Below are 19,228 nucleotides of genomic sequence, written 5' to 3' on the forward strand. Positions count from 1 at the left end.
TTTAAAACCAAATTTCTCTATTTGACCAGAGGAGAAAATCATTTATTTTGCATGATTATAATCCTTACTTCCTTTATTTTGCCATCTGGGCATCTTATGACAGGGGATATTATGAAATGTTAAAAAACATTATACTTATTGTTTCATAAGGCTTATTTGCAATGCCATGTTGTTTATTTTGTACAGGAAGTTAAAAGCTCCCTTTAAGCCAGTAAGTTATCAGCTGTGACAGTTGACTGCAAAAAAGAGAATTCCTGAAAAAGAAAGGAAGATACACATCCTTTCTGGGAAAGGTTGGTCTGAAAACAAGTTCTAAAAACTCAAGAATTTCCCTAGGGACGATGGGTTGACGATGGGTTGAATTTTGTCAAAGCACTGGCTGCCGTCATTAAAAAAAAAAAAATCAACTGCCAAAGTTTTAGCTAAAACCACTGAACTGTCAAGAATCAACTAGCGGGATGGGAAGAATGAAGCGGGGGAAATCGGAGGGGTAGACGAACCATGAGAGACGATGGACTCTGAAAAACACACTGAGGGTTCTAGAGGGGAGGGGGGTGGGAGGATGGGTTGGCCTGGTGGTGGGTATTGAGGAGGGCACATTCTGCATGGAGCACTGGGTGTTATGCACAAACAATGAATCATGGAACACTTCATCTAGAACTAATGATGTAATGTATGGGGATTAACATAAGAATAATAAAAAAAAAAGAACTCAGTGATTACTTTTTCTCCCAGATAACTTGAGTTTCATATTGAGATTATTCTTCCATCTGTAGTTCTTAGGATAAGAAAAATTACTTTATAATGTTTGGTCATTAATAAGAACTCAGTGATTATAAAGAAGATGTGGTATATATATACAATGGAATATTATGCAGCCATCAAAAGGAATGAGATCTTGCCATTTGCAACGACGTGGATGGAACTGGAGGGTATTATGTTGAGTGAAATAAGTCAAACAGAGAAAGACATATATGATCTCACTGATATGAGGAATTCTTAATCGCAGGAAACAAACTGAGTGTTGTTGGAGTGGGGGGTGGGGTGGGAGGGATGGGGTGACTGGGTGATAGACACTGGGGAGGGTATGTGCTCTGGTAAGCCCTGTGAATTGTGCAAGACTGTTGAATCTCAGATCTGTACCTCTGAGACAAATAATGCAATATATGTTAAGAAAAAAAAAAGAAGAAGAAGGTAGCGGGAGGGGAAGAATGAAGCGGGGGAAATCGGAGGGGTAGACGAACCATGAGAGACGATGGACTCTGAAAAACACACTGAGGGTTCTAGAGGGGAGGGGGGTGGGAGGATGGGTTAGCCTGGTGGTGGGTATTGAGGAGGGCACATTCTGCATGGAGCACTGGGTGTTATGCACAAACAATGAATCATGGAACACTTCATCTAAAACTAATGATGTAATGTATGGGGATTAACATAAGAATAAAAAAAAAAAAAGAATCAACTAGATGGCAGTCTACCTGTCCTGATAAAGCTGAAATATTAAAACACAGGTGAGTGGGAGCACACGAAGCAGCAACAGTTCTTCAATATGCCTGTTTCTACTTGGAGTACTTCTTAAAGGAGCCGATATATATACGGCCACGGCCTAGGCTTACTGCATCTTTTAATGATGTTTTGAACCAAGCATAAATTCCTAAAAGACAATCCGGTGGGTGAGTCAAGAATAAAAGCCAGAGATTGATGTTGGGTATGAAATAAAGTAGAGTTGTAGTTATTCAGCAAATGCTTCTCTATTGGCAAGTTTCTTTAGTCCACACCAACAGTTGTGAAACGCTACATATTTGCTATTATGACTGATGCAGAGTTTCTTGGTCCTTTGAAATTTATTTTTATTCATTTAGTTGACAGATGTGAATATCCAGCGTGTGCTCTGTGGTAGGGATACAGGAGGAGATAGTTTCTTGCCATCAGCAGCCTTTTGGTTTAGATAAACTAATGGCTAAGTCTGGCCCGTCTCCTGTTTTGTGAATAAAGTCTTATTGGGAGACAGCCACAGCTCATTTGTTTACGTATTGAGCAGGGCTGCTTCCACAGTTACGACGACGGAGTGAGCAGTTGTGACAGTCTGTGTGGCTTTACAGAAAAAGATTGCTCACCCTGGCCTGGGTTCTTTCTGAAGCAGTAAATCTAGAATAGAGAAGGTAAAGACACAAAAACATCAATCCCATATATTAAAAAAAAAAAACAACACAGTGCCATACGTATAGTAGATACTGAAAAATCTTTTAACTGGATAGAAAATATCTTTTGTTGGCTAGCTCAAACTGTTATAACACCACATTAACAAACCCGAGACCACGTACTTGATCCTCACATGAGAGAGTATCCTCACAATCTAGTCTGTGAACACAGATTTAAAATATCAATGCCAGTGGACTATGGTGCAAAATCATGGTGTTGGTTCGAAGGGTGACAGGTTGAAAACATGTGATTTATCAATGCAATTTTTTTAACATGACAAAGTAACTTAAAACGTAGCCCTTTTTGATGCTGGGCTCATAGTGCCTTTGTGGGTTACGCTGAGAAAGAAGTGTTGGGAAGGAGTAATGGCAGAGAGGAAAGGGACAGCAAGGAGGTGGTAGCCCCTCTAGTCTTTCTGCTTAGTGGGAGTGGCTGATGTCACAGCCAGATCACTATCCACTTGGAAGACGTTTTCGTTGAAAAGAGTCAAGAGTCTCATCTTGTCAGACAAAATTAAGGGACAGGGGCATGCTAGTTTAAGTATCTCCGGTATTGCCCCTGAGTGAGAAAATGAACAACTCTTAATTTCATTGAGTCACCAAAGAATACAAGATCTCATTTTTTAAAAATTAAATTAGCTTTACTTGTTCATAATTTGATTTATGATGTCAGACTTGTTGAAACATAAAAATTGTCTGGTTTTCGGGCGCCTGGGTGGCTCAGATGGTTAAGCGTCTGCCTTCGGCTCAGGTCATGATCCCAGGGTCCTGGGATCGAGTCCCGCATCGGGCTCCCTGCTCCTTGGGAGCCTGCTTCTCCCTCTGCCTCTCTCTCTCTCTCTCTCTGTCTCTCATGAATAAATAAATAAAAATCTTTAAAAAAAATTGTCTGGTTTTCAATAAATAGGGGTGACCAATTCAAGCAAATGACTTCACTTGAGCCAGGAAAAATCAAGTCAAATCTCAGTAAAAGGTCTAGAGAAGAGAAATACCATCTTAGGAGAGTAAATTCACTTAAAATGATGAAACTTTGTGAATTAGGCAGACTATCTGGTTTCAGGACTTAGGCCTTCAATCTGGATATCATGGGCTCATTGCTATTTCACTGTAAGTTAGCTTCCTGCCTTTGCTTTGTCTTGAAAAAAAATTTTTTTAACATAATCAAACATCCCAATTGACTATATAGCTCTCTTCATTTTCTTCTTCTACTTAAAAAAGGAACTGTGATTTTAGGAAATTCAATTTTTTTCTTAGAAAAAAAAATCTCCATAATAAAATGGTAAATTAATGGTAAAATTAATAAGTAGTTGAGAAGTCCAAATATATGCTGATGTATATAAATACAAAAAGGGTTCCCCCCCTCTTGTTTTTACAAGATTATTCTTATTGGTGGTTCTTTCTAGTTCTTGTGTCTTTCAACTCTCTGTCCAATATGGTTGGGTTGACAGCTAGAGTTGTCCCAACTTTCCATCCCTCCTGAGATCAGGGGAAGTACATTTTCTCTGATACTGTTTTCCTTCTTTTATAAAATCTGGATTATTATAATACCTAACTAGGTTTCTCATGAGGATTAATAACACAGTACATGTAAAACACTTACCAAAGCACCTAGCATATAGTAAATGTTAAATAAATATTAATTATTACAATTCAAAGTCCAAAATAAAGCATGGCAAACATTTCCCTACCCAAGCAGTGATTGTGAATTTGAGGGCATGTGCCCTTTGCCAGAAATCAGAACTTGTGGGTTTAAATCTCAATATGGGATTCTAAATGTTTAATTCAGGGGAATCCAGCCTATTTTTCTTTCTTTTTTTTTCCTTCGGTATAAATTTTATTTTATTTTATTTTAAATTCCATTAATTAACATACAGTGTATTATTAGTTTCAGAGGTAGAGTTTAGTGATTCATCAGTTGCATATAACACCCAGTGCTCATTACATCAAGTGCCCTCCTTAATGCCCATCACCCAGTTACCCCATCCTCCCACCCACCTCCCCTCCAGCGACCCTCAGTTTGTTTCCTATAGTTAAGAGTCTCTTATGGTTTGCCTCCCTCTCTGATTTCATCTTATTTTATTTTTCCCTCCCTTCCCCTATGATCCTCTGTTTTGTTTCTTATATTCCACACATGAGTGAAATCATATAATTGGCTTTCTCTGATTGGCTTATTTCGCTTCACCTAATACCCTCTACTTCCATCCACCTCATTGCAAATGGTAAGATTTCATTTTTTTCATGGCTAATATTCCATTGTGTGTGTGTGTGTGTATGTGTGTATATATATGTGTGTATATATATATATATACACACATCTTCTTTATCCATTCATGTTGATGGACATCTGGGCTCCTTCCATAGTTTGGCTGTTGTGGACATTGCTGCTATAAACATTGGGGTGCAGGTGTCCCTTGGGATTACTATGTTTGTATCCTTTGGGTAAATAGTAGTGCAATTGCTGGGTCATAGGGTAGCTCTATTTTTAACTTTTTGAGGAACCTCCATACTGTTTTCCAGGGTCAGCCTATTTTTCTGAGCAGGAATAATTTCTTCTGAAGTCCCAGAACCCTTGGGTGTGGTGGGATATGGGTTGTCTTGTTAGGGCTGGGCAGAGAGAAGTAGAGAGGCCTCATCTTCTCAGGAAAGGAGACGGTGGTTTAGAGGTTCTAACCATTCCAGGTAGGTTTTGAATTAAGTCTAGGACCCAGGTAACAGACATGATGCTAAAGACCTGGAGAGGCTAAGGATGGCTCTTGCAATGAGTATGTGTACTGTCAATCAGAATGGGTATGTTGTAAAGGGGATATGACACAATCTGGGAAGGCAGCTATTCACTTCCTATAATTTGATTTGTTGACAACGGAGTGAGTGGTTGGATGACTGGTACCACCAGGGAGCTCCTTAGAAAAGAATGAGGATGTATGGTTGCAGATATCTGGAAGGCCCACTGTGCTGCGTGCTTTAGGTAGGTTATCCCAGTGAGCATCGCAACAGCCGTACCAGGTGGTTATTATTCCTTCAGTTCACAGATGATTAAATAGAGGCCACGAGAGTTTAAGCAGTTCTCTTGAGACCTCATAGCAAGTAAATGGCAGGGTTGGGATGAAGATTTCGTTCTCAGACTCTACAGTTCATGTCCTTGTATTTTATTTTTTAATTATAAACACCACCTTCCTTTAAAATAGGATGTGCAGACAAAAAGAAGCAAACACACAGAGAGAAAATTCATAGGCTCAATACCTGGGATTATGGGATTGAGAAAGAACCTCAAAGAAAAACCCTAAAGCTCAGGGCACAAGAAACTGAAAGTGGAGACTGAGCCATATTAACCAAAATTTTGATTTGTGATTGGGAAGTCAGCCAGAGCTGCTGTGCTTTTCACCCTTCTTCTTACTGCCTCGGGCACACCTCTTACATACAGTGACATGGTTGGGAGACAACGTAATGTCATGGAAAAAGCCCAGACTTCAGTGCTGGATGAACTCCGGCTGGAATCTTGGCAATACAGTTGCTGGCTCTGTGACGTTAGGCAAATCACTTAGCCTCTCTTAATCTGTTGAATGGGGATAATCTCACGTGTAATTGAAAAGAAAAACTGCAAACAACCTAGTATAATTATAACAGTAATCATTTGTAATCTCCAAAACCCCCTGCTTTTTCACTGTGAAACTAATCCTTCCCCCTCCCTGAATGATCTTATGTCCAAGGGAAATAGACTCTGAAGTGGAAATTTGCATGTAGGAGATTTATTTGGAAGTGACCTCAGGAACATCACCTGTAAAGGAAAGAGGGAAGCCGGACAGGGCAGTGGGATAAGTTGATCTGTGATACATTTGCAACATGTCTCCACTGATCCCTTTCCTCACTCAAAAGCTGAGATGACACTTCAGAAGTGCCCCGCATCGAGCCTTTGTACCCTTGTCCTCCAGTCATTGAGTGCACCTGCCCCCAGGGACAGGGCATGACTTTTGGGCAGACACCTCTCTTTGGCCAGGGGCCATTCTTTGAAAGGGACTCAGCTGTGAGTGTCATCTGGCAACATCCTTGGCAGCTAGGGGAAGTGCCCCCAACCTCCTTCATTGCTTCCTTCTCCTAGCTCAGCCCTTCAGTGTGGGGGATGGAGCATTCACAATTACTGAGTATCTTTTGGGTGCCTGGCACCGTGGTAGGCATGTCATGTATATCATCCTATTTAACCCCCAAACAGTTCTCCGAAGTAAGAGGAAACTTATAGAGTAACTTGGCCAAAGTAGCAAGAGCCAGAGCCATGTCTTCAATGCAAAGCAGTTCATGGCCAAAGGCCATGTTCCTTCTGTAACATTACTACTTCTTCCTTGCCCATCACCCTCACTTGACCTATGGTTTCCAATATTACTATTTCTAATAGTCCTTCAGCAGATATCTCAAAACTATGCCTTACCACATAGCTTTCTGGAAATGTGTATATTTTATTTAAAAATACCTGCATCATCCTTTTTAATACACTGTATTTAATTTGCAGGGAGTTTTATGGTTTAAAATCTAGTAATCATCAAGGATCTATAAATATCAAGGTGAAGACAAAATAATTTCATTATGTTCATCAGGAGCTCGCTAATTTAATTTTGAATCTTTTCATCCAAAATCCTTGCAATATGATAAAAATATATCTTTAGATTGGGATTAGTTTCTTAGATCTGACATGAGTGACTAAATTCTGGCCTCCTTCATTTTCGGTAAGGACTTGGGAGAGCAGTCATGTAACCGAAGAAATTTATCAGACTAGTCAACTAGAGAGTTTATTATTTTTTTATTTTTAATTTTTTAAAGTTAATTATTATTTTTTTTAATGAGGATAGTAAAGTGATGTCAACTTAGTAACAGATAAAAGGTAATTTTCTCTTCTTGATATCTTTTCCCTGTGAATTCTTACAGCAGTTTCTAGCCTAAAACAGGTCATAGTTGGTTTTTTTTTTTTTCCTTTTAAAAAGAAGTGCCAAAAGGAGAACATGTTTCTTGGTCCAATATATGCCCTCCAGAACTATTGACAGTTCAATGAATTTTAAACCAATTTCTGGTTCTTTCCTTACTTTAACTGAAATATTTAAGGTATCTTTGAAAAACTCTTGTGAGTTAGTCCTATAAATTATCTCTAAAATATATTGCTGTGAATCCAATTTTCATACCGGTGTTTTTTGTTTTTGTTTTTTTTTCCCTACTGTAAAATGTAATGTAATTCTCTAGTATTCCTTGGCCACTAAATTTCCAAGTCCCAGAAGCTTCTGGTTTTCTACACCCATCTACCACCCCAACAAATCCTGCATATTACAGAGATGCCTCCATAGAATGTTGAAAAGATCTTACTGTTTCTTTGCCTTCATGGATGGAGCTATTTTCTTGTTTTGTACATTTCTCTACAAAGAATGGATTTAAGAAACAAAACCCACCTTTTCAAAGTCAAGATCATGGTCCTCAATGGAGAAATGTGACAAAATCCTTAGGCAAAGTCCATAGCCATATGCCACCTTTCCTAACATCTAGGACAATGGCAGCAGTGAGGATTGGTTTCTGACCCAGTATGTGATTTTCTTTATCAGGTAGTTCACTCTTACTCCTCACACTTGGAGCTAGTCTCCTGGTCAGTCCTTCCCAAAGATTCTTCTCTGCTAGAGTCTCTTAAAAATTTAGTTCATACAGACTGGGCCCCCAGCATTATAGCAATATAACTTCTGCAAGGCTTTCTTTGTTTCTCTAATGCCATCTCTTTCTCTGTTCTTTTATGTAATTTAAAACCAATAGTATTTTTTCAGTACCTTACTAGTTAAGCGTTTTCCATCAGTTCCTCAAAAAAAGAGAGTTTTTGGGTTTTGACCACCCTGATTAGTAAAAACGTTGAAGCACAAAATGATTTAAAGTTTGTATGCTTTAAAGATCAAGTAATTAAAAAATACCCTTTGTTCTTAGTTTTATGTGTAGGAAAATGTTGAGGTTAATTCGCTGACCATGTGGGATAATTTGACTCTCAATCAGTAAATTTAGAAGATCTTTCATAACATAAAAAAGATCCAGCCCTGCCAAGGACAAATGACTGGCACTGAAATTCCTTTGTTAGCTTAAGTCACTGACATGTAAAACAAAAGAAAATTCTTTGGCAGAAAACACAGGAATGTCCAGATGGTTTCTATCTATTTTCTCATTGATTGTATAATTAAAATCCCCTTTAATCATCAGAAAAATTGAGATAGAATGTTTGTAATAGAACAGCACTGTGTTTTGAAGAAATCCTTCTTCTGTGGTAGGTTCACTAGTAATGAAGTACTGGCAGCAACTATTTTGTGAATTTGCCTATGGAGAAAAAATATCCAGATAGTTCAAGAGGGGATAGATTGCCTATTTGTAGCATTGTTGGTTGTGCCAGATAAGATCAAACACCGATCCACCAAAATGAATATGAATTAGTGGCTATCAACTGCCTTTTAGGTGGTATTTCCCTTTACCTGCCGCAGAATCCACACCTTTGATGAATTGAGAGGTGGACTAGTTCATTGTGAGGTTAGTTACTAATGAAAGCACCAATAAACTAGTTAGTAAACTACTTATAATGCATGTCATCAGCAGTTATGGGATGTAATTTATTTACCCAGGAAACACTGACCTAATCTTGCTAAACTCTATTCTGTGAAATTATGTGCCAGTTGATCCACCTAAATGATACTGGTCAGCAGAACTACATTCCCATGTGTTCCTTCCTTCTCCATTCCATCTACTGATCACTCGATTATATATTATTACTCTCTACATATAGAATGTACATGGATATGCATGGTTTTACACTTGATCTTGGCCAAAAGGCCAAAACGTGTTTATATGCATGGTTTTAGTTGGTGGATGGCTTTATCTTTTTAGGTTGAGTGACTACTTAGAACTTTATGGGGAACTTACACAACATTCTATCTATATGTTTATGTCCTATGGGTATAGCATCTACATCTCAATCCATCTTCTGGTTCAGAAATGGTGTCAGTAATGGCTTTAAAATGGAAAACAAACAAAAATGAAAAATTCTAGTGATTGGCCAGCGATTTCCGGGATTTTTTTTCTTTTAACTTGATTGTTATTTTCAAGGATTTTACTTTGGTCTAAGTAATGAGACAATATTGTCTTGTTTTTCAGGATGCTGATGAGATAAAATACAGGAACATAGGATCTCTTTCCCAGCGGTTCTGGGAAAAGTTTATGGAGTAAAGTATAGCAGAGAAAGCAGTACTGTTGTTATAGCTGCTGAGTTCAAAGAGAAAGGGTAGGGAAGAATATGGTGAGGGTTTAGTTTTCTATGGCTCCTTGCAAGCCTGTGTGATTCCTGATGGGTAATAACTCTCAGCCAAGAAGCCTAAAGGCATAGATCCCTAGGGCAGGAAGCAAAGGTCTAAATAACTGCTATGCTTATTAGGTACTTGCTATAAACCATGGATTTATAAGTGCTAAGGACTTCACACAGATTATCCCATTTAACATCACCTATCCCCATTCCATGAATGAGGCTAGCAGAGGTTTAGGGAAGTTAGGTAATTTGAAGGATCAGTGATTCAAATCTGGGTATTTTGACTTGAGAGGCAACTTTTTTGGGTCATTACATTGTTCTCTCTTGAAGTCTAAACACTATCCTCATTGCATAAGCAAACAAAGGTATTCATCACCATTTTAATTAGGACCTTGAAAGATCCATTATCAATGTCAGGGAACATTCCTGCAGCAAACATTATGAGAAGGGAAACCACTCTCTGCTGCAGTCTGCTATTCCTTTCCTCTCCCTGCACCTTGGTTGTTCAAAAGAGAGTGATGGCTGTAGGAAAGATTGGAAAGGGGGTAGGTGGTACTCAGGGTTTGACCTGTCGTGATTCTGCTCGATAGTTGCAAGAATGTTTCAATACCTGCTCTGTATTTGCAAGTCAAAGTTTGTTTTTGTGGAGGGTTTTTTTTTTTTTTTTAAGATTTTATTTATTCATTTGAGAGAGAGAGAGCACAAGCAAGAGAAGCAGAGGCAGAGGCAGAGGGAGAAGCAAGCTCCCCGCTGAGCTGGGAGCCTGACACAGGGCTTGATCCCAGGACTCTGGGATCATGACCTGAGCCGAAGGCAGACGCTTAACCATCTGAGCCACCCAGGTGTCCCTGTGTGTAGGTTTTTTTTTTTTTTTTAAAGATTTATTTATTTATTTGAGAGAGAGAGTGAGAGAGCACAAGAGGGGGGAGCAGGAGAGGGAGAAGCAGACTCCCCGCTGAGCAGGGAGCCCGATGCGGGACTCGATCCCGGGACTCCAGGATCATGACTTGAGCCGAAGGCAGTCGCTTAACCAACTGAGCCACCCAGGCGCCCTGTGTGTAGGTTTTGTATGGCTTTTGTTGGTATGTGACTATATTTTTAGTTCACTGATGACTTCAAGCCCTGTGGTGACCCTGTAACATGACCTATTATTTACGGCTTTGCTTTATTTAATTTTCCAGTAATCTAAGGAGGCAGCTATTATTATTCTATGTCATGAATTCGAAGTCATACATTCTGGGCCCCTCCTGCCTATATTTTAACATTGTTAGGTCAGGATGTCTCTTACAATTGATGGTATGTGTGTATCTAGTTTAATTGGCAGTATTTTTTTTTTCTTAGTGGCACATAAAATAGTAGTGCAGTTTTAAAAAATGATGGTGTTTTGGATGTAACAAGATACAGTATCTCTGGTTTATGGAGGCAACTATGGAGGTCAAATGATTTATTCTGGGTTGCCCAACTAGGGATTGGTAGTAATGTGTGATGGCAAATTGTTGAGAGAATCAGTTTCTCCTTCACCCTGTGCACAGTTGGTCAAATTTTTCCAACCTCTCTTGCCATTATGTTTGGCATGAGACACAGTGATAGACACATAACTGGAACCACGAAAACACATGTTTTCCTCCACTTTTTCTTTTCCCAGTCAGGTAGCTGGATGTTCATGTCCAGAGTAACCCTGGGAGCCACCAGCTGAAGGTGACTGAACTCCTACCAATCTGATTCATGAAGGACTATGTGGAGCAGAGCTGTTTCCCTTCCCCACTTTCTCTAATCTACTGATTGACTTTCCATGAGTGAGAGTTAAACTTACATTGTGCTAAGCCATTGAAATTTTGGGATTCATATGTTGCAAATAGATTCTCTTACCTTAACAAATGTATCAGTAGAGCTGGGATTCAAACCTTGTCATTCAAATTCCAAAACCTGTCTTCTTAACTAGCATTTCTTCAAGTTAGCTGGTCTTATATTGAATAAAGGTTTTCATGATGAAAGAAGTTAGGGAAACACTTGTTGGAGTAAGTTTTGTGATGTAAGACTTTTTGGAACCATGCAGGTTTGCACTGTGAATCTCAAACAAGTGTCATACGCAGTTTTGATAGCTCTCTATGACACTGACCCTGACTATGTCAGACTTCTAACAACATTGAATCATGTCTCTATGAAAATGTGTTACTTTGGGGGCGCCTGGGTGGCTCAGTTGGTTAAGCGACTGCCTTCTGCTTGGGTCCTGATCCTGGAGTCCCTGGATCGAGTCCCGCATCGGGCTCCCTGCTCGGCGGGGAGTCTGCTTCTCCCTCTGACCCTCCTCCCTCTCATGCTCTCTGTCTTTCATTCTCTCTCTCTCAAATAAATAAAATCTTAAAAAAAAAATGTGTTACTTTGTACAGGGCCATATTCTTACTGGAGGCTGGTGAATACATTTCAAATTGTACTTATAAAGAAACTATTTTTAATGATTTTCTGGTGTGATATTTTCCAGTCCAGTCAGTAAATTTTGTATCCATTCAACTTATTTTGTATATTATTAAATGATAATTTTTATTAAAACTGTTTTGAGGACGGGGTCTGAGGTTTTCTTGTTCACCACTGTATTCACAGCTCCTTGGCACATGGCCTAGCACATGGTAGGCACTCAGCAAATATATGCTAATGTAGTGTAAGAGGGGGCATGGCGCAGTGCAGTGAATGTTGAATTAGGTGTTGAAAAATGTCCTTAGTATGGGATCTGTGAGCCTCAATGTCCTCATTTATAAAATAAGGATAATGATATTACTCCATTGGCTTAAAAGGATTCTATGATGATCAAATGGAATAATCTAAGTATGAGCACTTTGTAAAGCTGTAATGCAACATATTAGTACTACTATTAGAATTAAATACTTAGTGTTTGGTAGACTTTATTTAGAGCTTATATTTTCCCACGATTATTAGGCTTTGGTACAGACTTTATATTACATGTAGTTGATAAAACGGAATCATATGTCTCTTCCTCACGGAACATGAGGGAAGTTGAAAATCAGTAAAACTTATGTGAGCATCCTTGCTCAGCAACTTGAGCCATCCTGTCTTTTGGGCACACCAGATAGTCACATGGAAATGCATTCAGCAAGGATTTGAAAGAAGGCTGTAAAGAACTCCAGAAGAACCAAAAATAAAAAAGTTAGTTAAAAATCACATAATGAATAATCTTTTAGATTTATCTGGGAAAACTAATTCAAGTTTGGAAATCTTTTTTCTTCCTCTGAATTTTGCCATGTCTGTTTGTCTTAGAATGAGCAACACATTAATAATCAAAAACAGCTAAGTGTTTGAGCAAGTGTCCTTCACATCAACCCCTGATTTCCTTTTGCTTCTATATAAGAAAAGGTTCGTTACTATCACTGGCGTAGGCTTCTCATTTTGAAAGTACTTGGATGAAATGTGTCCTGTGGTACTGAGTATTCTCCCTGTTAATGTACTCTGTATATTGGATGTGTTGTCGAGTTTATTTGGACCCTCTCTAAGGGTTAGCAGTGAAATTATCTTAGATTGCTTTCTTTCAAACATTGATCTTTCGTCACTGTTGGATCAGATGTTTTTATTGCCAAATGACAGGGCCACGTGTATGGACTATTTTCAGGCAGCGATATATGGTACGGCAGCAAGGGAAGGGAAGAAAGCTCTTAGGTTTTGGTAATGTACTGAATGGCTTACTTACTCCCTTTTCCAAGAAACAATTCCAGAAACAAAATGTTTTCTCTTGAGCTTAAATGAAAAGCAGATACAACAAAGCCTTTAACTGAGAAATAATAGATCCACTGGCAATAGGTACCGAAGGAATTGCACACTATTTAGACTTCTCAAAAAATTGGCTATACTTGTTAGCTGGGGGTCCAAAAATTCTCTGGAAATTATTGTCTATGTTAACCATAAAACTACTAAACAGTTTATTATTGTCAAATTCACTTAAAATGGATAACCTTGATCTCTGAGAAATTCCCTTTAGGGAATCGCCTGTGGTGAGAATATATTTTAGAAGTCCATTGTGAAGCGTTTCAATAAATCAGTATGATTGAAGAAAATTTGATGTTCCTATGGAATTTCCATGCTTTCATTGCCCCCCCTTATTATTAAGACTAGTTATTCCTATGCTAAAGAATCTTGGAACTAACATTTTCTCAGTTTAAAGTATAGTTTATGAATACTAATGGAAAGAATGTTACTGTGGAAATTCATTTGCTTCTCTTAGTCTGCATTATCTATCTCCTTACTCAAGTTTACCTTTAACTTCTGTCAACCTAAATTAGCTCTGTTATCCAATCCAGATATAGTCTATATATTTACCATGAGGGAGATGTAAGCCCTAAATATTTGGTAACCTACTTTTCTGATGGGGCCTTATAAAAGTTGTTGTTGAGATCATATAGAGATTCTATGATATGGATTTTAGTTGTAGGTAAACAACCACGCCTGTTTGTCCAGCACTGAGGGGTTTCCTGGGACACAGCACAGCTCTCCACGGAATGGAACAGTTAGTCATCCCAGTGTGTCAATAATATACACATTAAACATTATATGAAAAATACTTAACCCAATAGCCCAACATTAATTATGAAATATATATCCCCAACAGGTCTTCATTTTTCTAGGAATTGCATTGGCATTGAACTCATTCTTTGAAATATTGCTTACTTAATTACTGATCATTTTAATGAAGAGATCATTGGATGCTTCTGATTTTAGATAATATAATTTACTTATTTTTGCATTTAGATCAACTTTATTATGTTCAAAATATAGAATTTGTTGTAACTTTCCTATACTCTTTCTTAGTTTTAATTTAATAAGACATAAGAAATTACAGGCCAAGAACTTCATTTAAGAAATATTTTTTATTTATTTTTTATTTTTAAAGATTTTATTTATTTATTTGACAGAGAGAGACACAGCGAGAGAGGGAGCACAAGCAAGGGGAGTGGGAGAAGGAGAAGCAGGCTTCCCACTGAGCAGGGAGCCCGATGTGGGGCTTGATCCCAGGACCCTGGGATCATGACCTGAGCCGAAGGGAGACGCTTAATGACTGAGTCACCCAGGCGCCCCTAAGAAATATTTTTTAATGGTTTATTTTCCAGTTGCTTATTTTTTATGCCGAGATATTTATTTTTGGAGGTCATTAAACATATTTCTACTTTTCTGTGAATTTGAGCAGAATAATTACAAAGTTCCCCATGTATTGTTTTTGCTGAAAATCAGATAGTCAAGTTTTACATGTCTGCAAAATAAATATCTTGTCAACACTCCTTACTTCTTTTTATTTTCCCAGAGCTTTGGTTTGTAAAACAAGCCTGATAGGTATTGGCTTTCTTTTATAAGATGACTTCCTTCCTTTTCATGAAATATTGTAATCCAAAGCTCCAAAGAGCTTGAATTATCCCAATATTAGGTGTCTTAAGATTTGTACTAGTGAGACATAGCATAGAGGACAAAGAATACCTACTAAATTTCTGAAGGATTTGAGCTTGAAGGAACAATCTTAGAAAGACTCTCCTTTTTTTTTTTTTTAAGATTTTATTTTTTTATTTGAGAGAGAGAGAGAGAGAGCAAGCGAGAGAAAGCAGGGAGAGGGGTGAGGAGCAGACGGAGAAGGACAAACAGACTCCACCATGAGCATGGAGCCATCGGGACTCGATCCCACAACCCTGAGATCATGGCCTGAACCGAAACCAAGAGTTGGATGCTTTAACTGACTGAGCCACCCAGCTGCCCCAAAAGACTCTCCTTTCTTAAACTTGAATAAGAGTTGCAAAGAGTGAATTTCATTTTAGAAGAGTAAAGTGGGTCATAATATTGAACAAGGTAACAAAAGCACATCAATTCACTCTGGTGGCAGCTAATAGTTGCATTATATACATACCTACCTGGTCCATTTACTCTTTCTGAGGGAACATAGAATGACAAATGTGTTGAATGCCCATTTCATTTTTGAAGGAAGTGAGAGGAAATAGAGAGTCAGTTTGATTCCACTGTCTGGGAACTTTTGGAAATGGATGTTCTAATATTACATGGCAGGAGATGCTAATAGGTGGCCATATTAAGTGATAGAATTTGTTGTACCTATTTTTCCTTTCTTGGTGTACTTTATGGATTGTTTTGCCATACTGCACATTATCAGGACCTCAGATGCTGTCTGTGGTCTTTAACAGTGAACTCCTTTTCATTCTTTATATAAGTGAACCCTTATATAAAAAAGGCCAAGAGTTAAACTGCATGTCATGTCTAGTATCAGGTGAATCCTGCTTCCCAGAAGAACTATTACCATTTCTTTGTAGGTCTTTTGTAGTATCTATGTATATTTAATTATATTTATATGTTATTTAATTATTATTTGATTATATTAAAATATTTTAGTATTTTTAGTACTTAGTATATTTAGCATTTTAAATATTCATATTATATTTATACATTTTTTTATTGGGAAAAGACACATTTTAATTATATCACAAATAGCTTTTCATGAAATTAATTTATATTTACAGATCTTCTGGCTGTACAGCTATTCCTTGAGTATGAAATACATCTATCTATCTATCTATCTATCTATCTATCTATCTATTTTATAGATAGATACATAGATAACCTTCTATGAGGGAGTAAAGCTGGGTACTAACTCTTAACAGTATTGCATATTGTCTTTCTGTACTCAGAATAATTCAGTTATCTATCTAAGACCCATATCTGACAGTTGCACAAGAAATGTTATTTGTTTTTGACTTTTGAAGGCTGAATTTGTTTTTCTCTTTGAGTGGTAACCAGAAAATCAGGGAATGTGAATTTTAGTCCCTAATGACCATCCTTAAGATTTCACTTCTAGGCCATTTTTTTTTTTAATGGCTGATGGTCTTCCCTACCATCCTAAACAATGTATAGCAAGTCAACCCTAAGAAATGTAAATCACATGTTATGTTTATTTGGAATTAGAAAATCTTCTGGGCTTCTCTATAGTGAATTATGCCTGAACCATATGTGCTAAATTATTCATTCCCACCTGTCAGCAGGTTTGCAAATGGAACTATGGAGGAACCCTCACGTGGTCAATGGTTGTTCTCCAGACAGACATGAATATACAGTGTGTGGACCTGAGTACATAGTGCCAGAAGAAATTAGGTGTCAGGGCTGTGCAAATGTAGGCTGAGGGTCTAAAAAGACAATAAATAAACATTACCTGTCCTTCTGAAGGCATCTTTTTTTCAAGCATACCATTTCGAAGGGAAGTGTTAAGGTTAGGGTTAGGATTACAGACTTTAATACCAAAGGAAATGAACCATCTTTTATTTGTACAGCCTAAAGAAAAGGATTCTGAATCTTTACCCCTTATTTTATTCAGATAAATGAATTAGACATGAGAGTCCTCTAAGAATTCCAGTTGTTCATAATTTTAATTGGAGAAGAAAATCTGAGGAATTTGACATTTGTGAAAGGAAAGCTAGCAAAGGACATGAAGCAAAGCTGCAGGAAGTGGTACAGATATTGTGCTTTGTGATCGAATATGTTCTCAGTCCTTCAGGTCATCTCAACTTCTCTTTGAGGTTGTGGAAGAATTTGCTGTACTTCAATCCTCCCCGCCTCCAGCTTTATTGGGGTATGAATGACAAATAAAAACTGTATATATTTAGGTTGTACAACATGGTTTTTTAGAAAGTGTAGAATGTGAAGATTTAATTTATATATACATTGTGAAATGGTTGCCACAGTCAAATTAATGAACACATCCATTACCTCAGTTACTTTTCTTCCTTTCTTTCTTTTCTTTCTTTCTTTTCTTTTCTTTTCTTTCTTTCTTTCTTTCTTTCTTTCTTTCTTTCTTTCTTTCTTTCTTTCTTTCTTTCTTTCTTCTTTCTTTCTTGGTGTGTATGTGGCAAGAATACTTAAGATCTACTCTCTTAACAAATTTCAAGTATATCATAGTCACCTATGGAATGAGAGAGAATATTTGCAAAACATACATCTGACAAAATATATAAGGAACTCATACAACTAAATAGCAACAAAACTTCCAAATAAACCAATTAAAAAATGGTCAAAGGATATGAATGGATATTTTTCTAAAAAAGATATACAAATGGCCTGTAGGTATATGAAAAAGGTGCTCAACATCAGTAATCATCAGGGAAATGCAAATCAAACCCACAATGAGACATCACCTCACACCTGTTAAGGTGGTTATTATCAAAAAGAGAAGAAATAACGAGTGTTGAAGAGAATGTGGAGAAATGGAAACCCTTGTACACTATTGTGGCAATGTAAATTGGTATAGCCACTATGGAAAACAATACGGCAGTTCCTCAAAATATTAGAAATAGAAATGCCATTTGATCCAGCAATTCCATTTCTGGGTATATATCCAAAGGAAATGAACTTGCTATTCTTTGATTGTGCCAAGATCCTGTGCTAAGCTTTCGGGACTTTGTGTTTGCTGTTCTTTCTGCCAGGAATGCTCTTTCCCCAAATGCAGACTAGGTCTGTCACTCTCTTCATTCCAGTCTCAGCTTAAATGTCTTCTCAGAGAGGCCTTGCCTAACAGGTCACACTGTCTGCTTCAAGGTTTTCACTAGAGCCTTAGAGACTCCAGAGACTAGAGTCTGAGGTTGCACATCTATTAATTAATTCATTAATTCATTATTTGTCTCTGCCACTGAATGTGAGTTCCATATAGGCAGGGGCTTTGTCCAGCTTATGGCCACACACCCAGCCTTGTCCACATCAGGTGCTTGATAAATGCTTATTGGTGAATGAATGATTGAATTTACAGTAAAGCCAAAAATGTTATATAGCTCTTTTACTATAAGAAGGAGATATTTATTTTTCAAGTTAGAAGCACAAAGAATCTACTTCTAGCTTTAATATATGCTAAGATCAGGTGAGAAATGGAAATCGCTTATAATAGACACCTCATGGGGAGTAGTATCTGAATAAAGGCTCAACTGGGGGGAAAAAAAAGAATCTCTTCCTAAACTCCTAAAATCTAAATCAGAAGCATACCCTGGACCTGAGGCTTCCTAGGCAGGCAGTCAACATCGTCATCACCACATGAACACATGCTTATTGAACAGTGAAAATGTACCTCTCTTCTAAGGATACTTACGGGCATCAAGAAAGAAACAGGTGGTGCCTGCAAATGAAAATGAGCATGAGAAACTGCATGAAGATTATGGGGACTTCTTGGCTCTAAGTCTCTGCTCAGTCTCATTTTAGTCTCCTGAGGATACGACACTGATCACTCATTGCTTCTTGAAAATACTCCTCCCACTTGACTTCTATTAAAATACTGAAGTTTCCTGTCATTTGTCTACTGACCTCTTTTTTAAACTAGCTCCTCTTCCTCTGTCTTCCCTGTAAAAATTGATATTCACTAGACTACTACCCTTTGTCTTCTTCTCATTCAATGTCTACCTAGGGGAAGTTACTCATGATGCTGCTGCTGATTCCTTACCATGATGCTCATAACATTGACCCTTCTTTCAATTCCCAGGCCCAAATTTCCCACAGTTACAAGATATCTTTGTGTGGATTTTCCTTTAGGCACCTCAAAATTAGTATGTTTCAAACCAAATCCGTTATATCATTTTTTTCTCCTTTTAGTTTTAGTCCTCTAAAGAAGACTCATTAGTTTTAGTTTCTAGTCCTCTAAGGAGCTGTCTTCTTATCCCACATCTCGCTAGCTGTCTTCTTGTTATTCTCCTCCTACCTT

The sequence above is a fragment of the Mirounga angustirostris genome, unplaced genomic scaffold, assembly GCF_029215605.1.
Source record: "Mirounga angustirostris isolate CCGP_5_RB_7025 unplaced genomic scaffold, mMirAng1.0.hap1 SCAF_5, whole genome shotgun sequence".
NCBI classification, from domain to species: Eukaryota; Metazoa; Chordata; class Mammalia; order Carnivora; family Phocidae; genus Mirounga; species Mirounga angustirostris.